The sequence below is a fragment of the Oryx dammah genome, unplaced genomic scaffold (genome assembly GCF_014754425.2).
Source record: "Oryx dammah isolate SB20612 unplaced genomic scaffold, SCBI_Odam_1.1 HiC_scaffold_3, whole genome shotgun sequence".
In the NCBI taxonomy this organism is placed as follows: domain Eukaryota; kingdom Metazoa; phylum Chordata; class Mammalia; order Artiodactyla; family Bovidae; genus Oryx; species Oryx dammah.
Window position 1 is genome coordinate 96,879,420 of NW_024070187.1, and position 10,964 is coordinate 96,890,383.

The following is a 10,964-nucleotide window of genomic DNA, read 5'->3' on the forward strand; positions in this document are numbered from 1 at the left end:
AAATAAAATTCAAAAGTTTAAAAGGATCTCTCTTGACAGGCTTATCTTCCTTTTCCTCCTGGGCCCCTCCCCTGTCCTCCTCTCTGGGGCAAATACTCTTAGCAGTTCTTGTTTATACCACCAGAGATAGTCCACACAGTTGTTGATAAGGAACTTGTTGGTTTGGTAAGTGGGAAGGAGAATAGAGGTGCAGGTGTTGTTTTCTTTTCTTTTTTTAGGGGGGTGTCTAGCCACATGGCATACAAGATCTAAGTTCCCCAACCAGGGATTGAACCCACACTCCTTGCATTGGAAGCATGGCGTCTTAACCACTGGACTCTAGGGAAGTCCAGATGTCATTTTCTGTTGCACAGGTTTCCACCTGGTGCAGAATGGCATCTATGTGTAGCTTGATTGAGGAAGACCATCTAACAAAATAACATAAAGGTGCAGAATGGTTTTCTTTTCTTTTTTTTTTTTTGAGGAGTGGAGATTGTTCTTTCTTCCTGTCACAGTACATTCTGAGAAGCTTGGTGTTTTAAATCACACTTTTTATTTTGAGATAACTGTTGATTCACATCAGTTGTAGGAAATAATACAGAGAGATCCCATGTACCCTTTGCCTGAGTGGTTTAATTTTAATTCCAGTATTAATCAAGGTACTTCAAATCCAATTCTCTTATGGTTTTGAAAAAACTGTACCCAGGAAATGAGAGCAAGCTTGCAGGGGATGGGTGGTGAGTAGAGAGGAACAAAGTATTTTTAGTTTGCCCTCTTGGTTGCTGGGAAATTGAAACTTAACATCTAAATGTGCTTTCTTCTCCGTGGTGACACACACCCCTTCTTGATCAGAGTGAATGCTGGTGAATCAGGGCCACGTCAGGTGAGAACACCAGGTGGAACAGAGACTCCTTTAGTGCAGCCCAGCAATTTCTAGACCAGGTTCTCTAGGTTGGAACTTGCAAGAGCACTGGGACTGCTTCTTTCAAAACTCACCTTCCTGGTTTTTAGATCCCAAGAGTGAACACACGGAGAACCATTCCTGACTTTCTCTCGGGGTTCCAGTATCCTCTGTTAAAGGACTTTTACAAACAGGTGATATGATAACAGTGTAGCTGCGATCCTTTCCTGGCCTCTTCCTCTCTGAACTGCAATGGCAGGGATGAACAGCTAGTTGGCAAAATTGTGGGTGCTAAGTTGCTTCAGTCGTGTCCGACTCTTTGAGACCCTATGGACTGTACCTGCCAGGCTCCTCTGTCCATGGGATTCTCCAGGCAAGGATACTGAAGTGGGTTAGAAAGACTCATCTTCCCTCAATTCTCCTTCCACTATTTACCCATGTCCTGCATAGCAGGAGTTCTACTGATTGAAAATGCAAATTGTCAGGCTTGAGATTCTGTCAGCAAGAAGCTTCTGAGTTATACATCCTCACCCAATGGAAGAACCAAAGGCCCAGCTTTTGGTTCTTACACTGATGTCATTTGTATTCACACTTCTGGGTGCAATAATACTTCGTTTTATTAATACATGGCCTTCTTGGTGCAGGAGCAGGTACAGACATTGGTCTTCATCACATATGTTTCTTAAGATATTTAAAGACTATAACAGGGGGAAAGAGTGGATCACAATCATTAATAAACATGACCTGGGCTTTGTAATTATGTGAAATAGAAGACTACGCATATGTGTGAGATTTAGACACATTGTTTTCTATACTGATAATAGCTATCATTTATTGGATCTTAATCTATTGGAGAAGACTCTTGACAGTCCTTTGGACTACAAGGAGATCCAATTAGTCTATCCTAAAGGAGATCAGTCTCGGGTGTTCATTGGAAGGACTGATGTTGAAGCTGAAACTCCAATACTTTGGCCACCTGATGTAAAGAACTGACTCATTTGAAAAGACCCTGATGCTGGGAAAGATTGAAGGCAGGAGGAGAAGGGGATGACAGAGGATGAGATGTTTGGATGGCATCACCGACTCAATGGACATGAGTTTGGGTGGACTCCGGGAGATGGTGGTGGACAGAGAGGCCTGGCATGCTGCAGTTCACGGGGTTGAAGAGTCAAACATGACTGAGCGACTGAACTGAACTGAACTGAAAAGACCCAAGCAGAATGTTAATGTTATATATGCAGGATCTCATTTAATCCCCACAACATGTCTGTGATACTTACTATTACTGTGTGCCTGCTAAGTCACTTCAGTCATGTCCAACTCTTTGTGACCCCATGGGTGGTAGCCCAGCAGACTCCTCTGTCCATGGGATTCTTCAGGCAAAAATACTGGAGTGGGTTGCCATGCCCTCCTCCAACGGATTTTCCTAACCCAGGGATTGAACCTACGTCTCTCACATCTCCTGTGTTGGTGGGAAGATCTTTACCACTACTACCACCTGGGAAGCCTACACTATTATTATCTTTATCTTATTGTTGGATCAACCAATGCTTGCAAAGGTGAAATAATTGCTGAAGGTCTGCATGGCTGGTAGGTGAGGCAGGGATTGAACCCTGATCTGTCTGGCATTAGAGTAGGATCTCTTAGCCTATATACATGCTACATATAGCTGGAGAAGGCTTTGGACCCTTTCTTAGAGTAAATATTTTAATACTAAAAATAAAACACACTGAATTACAAAGAAAAACAATTGTGTTGAAATATAGTTATCAATTATGTTAGGTTCAAGGGCTTCCCTGCTGGCTCAGATGGTAAAGAATCTACCTGCAATGCAGGAGACCCAGGATTTGATCCCTGAGTGGGGAATATCCCCTGGAGAAGAAAAAAGTGGCAACCCACTCCAGTATTCTTGCCTAGACAGTTCCATGGACAGAGGTGCCTGGTGGGCTATAGTCCACAGAGTCGCCAAGAGTTGGACATGACTGAGCAGCTCACTTTCACTTTCATAGTTATCAATTATGGTAGCTATCCGTTAGGGCAATCCTCAGTGATCCTGCCCTTGGTATTTCATGCCCCCTCCCCTTATGTTTAGGGTGGACCTAGTGACACCCTTATGGCAGAAAGTGAAGAGGAACTAAAAAGCCTCTTGATGAAAGTGAAAGAGGAGAGTGAAAAAGTTGGCTTAAAGCTCAACATTCAGAAAACGAAGATCATGGCATCTGGTCCCATCACTTCATGGCAAATAGATGGGGAAACAGTGGAAACAGTGTCAGACTTTATTTTTGGGGGCTCCAAAATCACTGCAGATGGTGATTGCAGCCATGAAATTCAAAGATGCTTACTCCTTGGAAGGAAAGTTATGACCAACCTGCTGCTGCTGCTGCTAAGTCGCTTCAGTCGTGTCCGACTCTGTGCGACCCCATAGATGGCAGCCCACCAGGCTCCACCATCCCTGGGATTCTCCAGGCAAGAACACTGCAGTAGGTTGCCATTTCCGGAGAAGGCAATGGCACCCTACTCCAGTACTCTTGCCTGGAAAATCCTATGGACGGAGGAGCCTGGTAGGCTGCAGTCCATGGGGTCGCTAAGAGTTGGATACGACTGAGCGACTTCCCTTTCACTTTTCACTTTCATGCATTGGAGAAGGAGATGGCAACCCACTCCAGTGTTCTTGCCTGGAGAATCCCAGGGACGGGGGAGCCTGGTGGGCTGCCGTCTATGGGGTCACACAGAGTCGGACACGACTGAAGTGACTTAGCAGCAGCAGCAGAAATATCAAATAACATTTAAGGCCTTTCATAGTGGTTTTTAAAATTTGCTATATTTATAAAATAAAAATACAAATTTTCAGTTGAACTTAAAATCCTAAGGCAAACTAAGTTCTTAGACTCAACTTTAGTAAATCAACTATTAATTTTATAAACAGATGTAGGGACTTCCCTGGCAGTTCAGTGGTTAAGACTCTGAGCTTCTAATGCAACAGGCGCTGGTTCGATCCCACGTGTGGCATGGCGATAAATAAATAAAGATCACCATAGATCATGCATATTAAAAAAAAATGTAACCTCTGAATTTTTTTTACGCACAAAAAACAACCTCAAGAGCATCTACAGACTCACTGACAACTTATAATTTGACTCTGTGATCCCTGGATATTGTGCACAGCACGTCCTCTAGAATCAGAAGGACCAGTGTATTGGGGTAAATTGCACTCAAGGGTCAGAAAAACACGGCATTCTTCTTTTCTATAACTATTCTCTCTCGTTCTGAGAGATGGTGTGATGGAATGAGGGTAGATCACCAAACATCAGCTCGCCATTTAAAGGTAACCAGAGGCAACTTTGTGTTCATCCAGTCTCTTTTGAGTAAGAGCTCAGGTTTTCAGTCATGCTCCTCTCTCCCTCTTCCCCTAGCCAAAATGGTGCTTGGGAGAAGGAAGCTGTATGCATCCACATAGCATTGAGTGGAGTGGTGATAGGCCCACAGCAAGCTTCTGTCTGGCCCAGTGGGCCCTTCCTGGGCTCTGGTTGCAGGGTCTTGTCCCACTTAGCCCAAGACATGGGCATCTGCTCACACTGAATCCTCCTGGCCTCCAGCGGCATTTTTGCATTGACCTTACTAGTCTATTAGGTCTTCCATACTATTCCTGACTCATCCAAGGCACAAGGAGGCACCTTACCCAAGGATACATTTCATGGTCTCAGGGAGCTTTTCCAGGCTCTGCTTCTGAACTGCTCTGTCTGTCCTGCTTGTCTTTTACTCAAGACCTCTCCCTTAGGATCAAGCTCTGGTCTCCTTGGACTAGGCTCTTTTTGTCAAACTGAAAGCTGCCTTATGTGGTGAGGGACTTAATTCTTCCTTGGCTCCCCTGCTGTTGCCCTGGGTCAGCCCTTCTTGTTTCCAGCTGTCTTGGGCCCTGAGATTCTGGACTGGGTCTGCAGCTGGGCCCCTGTTTCTCAAGAAGTTGAAGTGAAAGACATCCAATCTGGGAATGTTCTGGATTGCTTAAGAATTCACACAATAGCTTTTGAAAATGATTCAATAAGAATTGTTAGGAACATGAAAGTTACAGGTAATAATTCTTTCAAAATAAAAATTTCTTCCTAATAAAAATTTTTTTCTAATGAAAGTTTAAATTTGAAATAATTTGGAAGAAAATGTAATCATAGGTCAGAGCTACTATTAGCCAAATGATACTTTTATGAAAATTAGAGAGAAGTCCTTTCTTCTATGGAGGGGTATGGCCCTAAGCAGGACTCCTCTTGGCAAAGTAAGCAGCTGCTGCTGCTAAGTCGCTTCAATCGTGTCCAACTCTGTGTGACCTCATAGACGGCAGCCCACCAGGCTCCCCCATCTCTGGGATTCTCCAGGCAAGAACACTGGAGTGGGTTGCCATTTCCTTCTCCAATGCATGAAAGTGGAAAGTGAAAAGTGAAAGGGAAGTAGCTCAGTCATGTCTGACTCTTAGCGACCCCATGGACTGCAGCCCACCAGGCTCCTCCATCCATGGGATTCTTCAGGCAAGAGTACAGGAGTGGGTTGCCATTGCACAGGTTAAATTCAGCCCCTATCCATCCAGCAGCTGGTTGCTTTCATGAAATGAACATCCTGCTCAACAGTACAGGAGATGAGAGAGATGCTATTTCAATGCAGAGTTTTATTAACTGCCTGACTTGGGCAAACACATCAGTCCTTAAAAGCTTGGATGTCTCATATAACACATGAATGGGTCATTACTGATCTATAAGGTCCTTTTTATTTAAAAATGCCATGCTCCAGGGGCCACCAATTGTTTTCAAGTGGGAGTTTTCTCAGAGTAGAGGAAGTAAGTATCAAATGCTTGCCACAAGAAAGAACTGGGCAGAGAAGTGGAAGTGATATGAATTCATGGGAAGAGAATGACCAAGTTATCTTGAGTTCATGATAGTCAGGGAGAGTTGGATGTGATCAGATAGATACTCTAGACTTTGGTAAGGCAGATCTAAAGTTTTTTTGATAAATGGTAGGACTTCTTGGATAGAGACCCCCAAAAGGAAGATGACAAATGTTTGGGAGAAGTACTTTGACATCCAATTCTAAATCTTGCAAACATGGATGATCTTGGATAGGAAGAAAAGGGAGAGTTATCTGAAGAGACAAACTTGGCAGTCTAGTAAATTCTCTATAAAAATCTGAGTTTAATTCAGATATCAAAGGACATGCACAAAAGATGGAAGAGGATTAAATTTAAAGTGTGGCCTTTTTGAAAGCCAAGTTTCAGGAAGCTCAATCTTCAGAATGATATGATACTTGGGAAAATTTCCAAAGGCAATGGGAAGGAATTAAAAATCAAATTTATTGAGATACTACATACAAAAAAAGCATATTATTTAATTGGACAGCTTGATGAACTTCAACAAATGTACACACCTGTCAAGATATAGAATATTTTCAACAACCTCAGAAGTATCCTTGTGCCCCATGGCAGTCATCCTCGACCCTGCCTTAGGTGTCCATGGATCTGATTTTTATTATAGATTCATTTTGCTGATTCTAGAATTCAATATACATAGAATCAAACAGTCTGAAATGGTATAGGTCATCTTATTTGCAAAGCAGAAATAAAGACATAGATGTAGTGAACAAACACATGGATACCAAGGAGGAAAGGGGGGTGGAAGGAACTGGGAGATTCTCTATTCATACTGAGATAAAATAGATAACTAATGAGAATGTACTGTATAGCACAGGAAATTCTACTTAATGCACTGGGGTGACTGGAATGGAAGGAAGTCCAAAAGGGAGAGGATATATGTATATGTATGGGTCATTCATTGTGTTGTACAGTAGAGACTAACAGTATTGTGAAGCAATGATACTCCAGTAAAAAATTAATAAAAAAAAACCCAGTCTGCATGCATCCCTGTTTTCTTAGAATAATGTAAAAGAACTACGAGCAAAGAAAGAGTAGAATTTGCCCCTTGAGCTGAAGGATCCTGAGTAAATCAATAATGAGTGAATGTGGAATTCCTCTGTGATAGGCTAGAATGCTCTGCAATGAATGTTGACTTTTGGAACCATGTGGGCAAAGCCCATAGACCTTAAAACTGGTGACCAGTGTGTTCAACCTCTTAACACATCATTAGCCTATGGTCTCTGCTCCATAAACTTCATGATAAAGGGGAGGGAGGGGGAAGTAAGAGATTATTTATATAAAAGACAAGGTGGAACTACTAAAGTTGGCATTGGAGGGTTGGTTTGAGAGCTTTGGCTATAGACATCATAGAAGGAAGATGGCTGCCTAAGATTCACTAGACTTCAAGATCTGACTTGTTCCGTTTTCCTTTTTTTGTCTACACTACTTGACCAAATCAACTGCAATTGAATGTGGACATTATTTTGCTATGAGTGTGTTCTAAGAAGTTGGAAAGAAATCTTGTCCCCTGCTCTGAGAGTAAGGACTCTTAGAGTTGAGAAAACCAAGATATAATCAGCCCTGGTGATGCTGGCTGAGGTAGCAAAAGACCTTGGACCTCCCTAATAGACTTCAAAGATTGTCAATGTGGGATTCAGCAAAAATAACTGCTATTATCCTGTGTGGTGGAGCAGGGACCCTCCCTGCGACAGCTGGCTCTGATCTCAGGACCACAGGCCTCATAAAGGATTTGCTATCAAAAAAGTCAAAATATCTTCAAGTACAAGATTCAGGAATTTCCAAATATTCTATCCAAGTTATAGCATATCAATGAGAGGACTCTCCTTGAAGGAGAAAAATAAACAGACACCGAGCAGAAATTCATAAAAGTGTCACCACTGTTAAGTGTCTCGAGTCTATTTTGAGATCAGGAGACATGATTTTCTTATTTCACTGTCCCCTCTGACTTGAAGCGTGTGGTTAATGTATCAATGAGGACACGATGAACCATCTTGAGTGATGTGAATATCCTGCCATCATAGGAACCCAGACCTACCTCTGGACTAAGCATTGCAAGGAAACGGTAAGAGAATAATAACTGAGGATCAGGAATCTCTAAAGTGTCCTTTGATAGAAAGAATTTCTCCTCCAATAAGTACTCATATGTGTGTAAGTGTGCTTCAGCTCAGTTCAGTCGCTCAGTTGTGTCGGACTCTTTGCGACCCCATGAATTGCAGCACGCCAGGCCTCCCTGTCCATCACCATCTCCCGGAGTTCACTCACACTTATGTCCATCGAGTCAGTGATGCCATCCAGCCATCTCATCCTGGGTCGTCCCCTTCTCCTCCTGCCCCCAATCCCTTCCAGCATCAGAGTCTTTTCCAATGAGTCAACTCTTCACATGAGGTGGCCAAAGTACTGGAGCTTCAGCTTAGCATCATTCCTTCCAAAGAAATCCCAGGGCTGATCTCCTTCACAATGGACTGGTTGGATCTCCTTGCAGTCCAAGGGACTCTCAAGAGTCTTCTCCAACACCACAGTTCAAAAGCATCCATTCTTTGGTGCTCAGCCTTCTTCACAGTCCAACTCTCACATCCATATATGACCACAGGAGAAACCATAGCCTTGACTAGACGGACCTTAGTCAGCAAAGTAATGTCTCTGCTTTTGAATATGCTATCTAGGTTGGTCATAACTTTTCTTCCAAGGAGTAAGTGTCACCATGCGACTGCATGGCTGCAGTCACCATCTGCAGTGATTTTGGAGCCCTAAAAAATAAAGTCTGACACTGTTTCCACTGTTTCCCCATCTATTTCCCATGAAGTGATGGGACCGGATGCCATGATCTTCGTTTTCTGAATGTTGAGCTTTAAGCCAACTTTTTCACATTCCTCTTTCACTTTCATCAAGAGGCTTTTGAGATCCTCTTCACTTTCTGCCATAAGGGTGGTGTCATCTGCATATTTGAGGTTATTGATATTTCTCTCGGCAATCTTGATTCCAGCTTGTGTTTCTTCCAGTCCAGCGTTTCTTATGATGTACTCTGCATAGAAGTTAAATAAGCATGGTGACAATATACAGCCTTGACGTACTCCTTTTCCTATTTGGAACCAGTCTGTTGTTCCATGTCCAGTTCTAACTGTTGCTTCCTGACCTGCATACAGATTTCTCAAGACTTAGCATGGATGAAACTATTTTTCTGTCACTCCAATTATTTAGCATTCAAGTCTTTCTTAGAAGCAAGGTGGGGATTTTACTATCTTACTGAGAACTATCTTATTTTATGATACCACCAAAGATTACCCCAAAGATTAGTTTGTCTTTTAATTTTGCCATTAAGACCTCTACATCGGGGACTTCCCTGGTAGTCCCGTGCTTAAGAATCTACCTCCCAACACAGGGGATGCAGATTCAACCCCTGGTTAGGGAACTCTGCATGTTGGGCAAACTAAAAGCCTTTGAGCCACAACTAGAGAGCCTGTGTGCTACAACGAAGAGCGGCACCACCCCCGCCCCCCAAAAGACCTCTGTCTCATCTCCTTTCCTTCCAGTAAATTCCAGTAAAACGTGGAATTTTTTATACAATTTGCCATCTTCCAAGCATACAAATCTTTAAGGAAAAAAGCTTCCTCTTAACTCTCCTCAGAAAAAGAAAAGAAAAAGAAGAAAATCTGTATGATGAGGCATAATGACAGGTAAGATATAAAATATAAATATAACTGTTGTTATCCCCAGGGAGTTTATATAACTAGAATAGTAATACATATTGAAACAGTTTATCAGGTTAAGAACTGATATACTAACTGACAGAAATACAATCTTACTCACTTCCTTTCAAAATTATAAGTACTGAACATTTTACCCAATCCCTAGATTCTATTTACTACTTCTAGGGAAGCACTGCCAATCTTACATGAATTTATCCTAATACCCATCTTAAGTACTGGATAAAGTTGATTTGGTAATGATCAGAAGAGATTGGGATCAAGCATTTATTAAGTAAATTAGCACCTACACTACTGGAAATGATGTGAAGGGAAAGATCCAATGAGATGAAGGGGCTACTGGGACTTCCATGATCGTCCAGTGGCTAAGACTCGGTGCTCCCAATGCAAGAGGCCCAGGTTCAATCACTGGTCGGGGAACTAGATCCCACCTGCTGCAGCTAAGAGTTTGCATGCTGCAGCTAGGAGATCCTGCTTGCCGAAACTAAGAGCTAAGGCAGGCAGAAAAATCAATAAGTATTAAGGGAATATTTATTTTTTAAAAACGAAGGGACTATTTTTAAAATGTATATGCACTTGACATAAACTGAGAAGAACATGTGTAACCTATGTCTCTTCCATCGTTATCCTCCCTCCACTGCCATCTTGGAGGGGGTAATCATCTAAAATTAAGCTATTTGCATACAACTTTGGGGGGGGAATGTAACACTAACAGAGGCAATTCTTTCTCCTCTCATTTTAGAAGCACAAAATCTGAAGAAGCACGATGAGATAAATCTAAAGCAAACTACTAAATCTTAGCAAATAATAGACTTTTGTCTCAGGTAGCTTGAGACAGTTGAAACAAATTATCTTATTTTTAGAGTCTGTCCTTGAAATGTGTACCAAAATGTTTAAATTCACAGGTAGATCTGCTTCAAAAGAGATATATTTACAGAAACATCATTATTGACTTATTTTTAGCATATGATTTTTAGTACTTTCCTAGAACTTCATATCTGTTTTCATTTTCTTGAGTGTTAAAGGCATTCCACAACTATTTTTTGTACATATTTATTTATTTGGCTGTGCTGGGACTTAGTTTTGGCATACAGGATCTTTAGTTGCAGCTTGTGGGATCTATTTCCCTGACCAGGGGTCAAACCCCGACTTTCTGCATTGGAAGCATGGAGTCTTAGCTGTTGAACCACCAGGGAAGTCCCTCCACAACTATTAAACAGTCAACTAGTTTAAGTTTACTGAATACCTGATTCAAGTTAAATATTCACTAAAATAAAAGCAATTATGATGCTTGGTATCTGCAGAGCATATGCAGGGACTATCTCCAGACAGAGGAATGAATTAGAGGAATATTCAAACCGAACAAGGTAATTGAAAACCAGCTCTCGGGACCTGGGTTCAGAGGCACGTACCCAGGTCAGGGTGTCTTACTGTAAATAAAAATTGCAGTCTCAAAATGAAATGA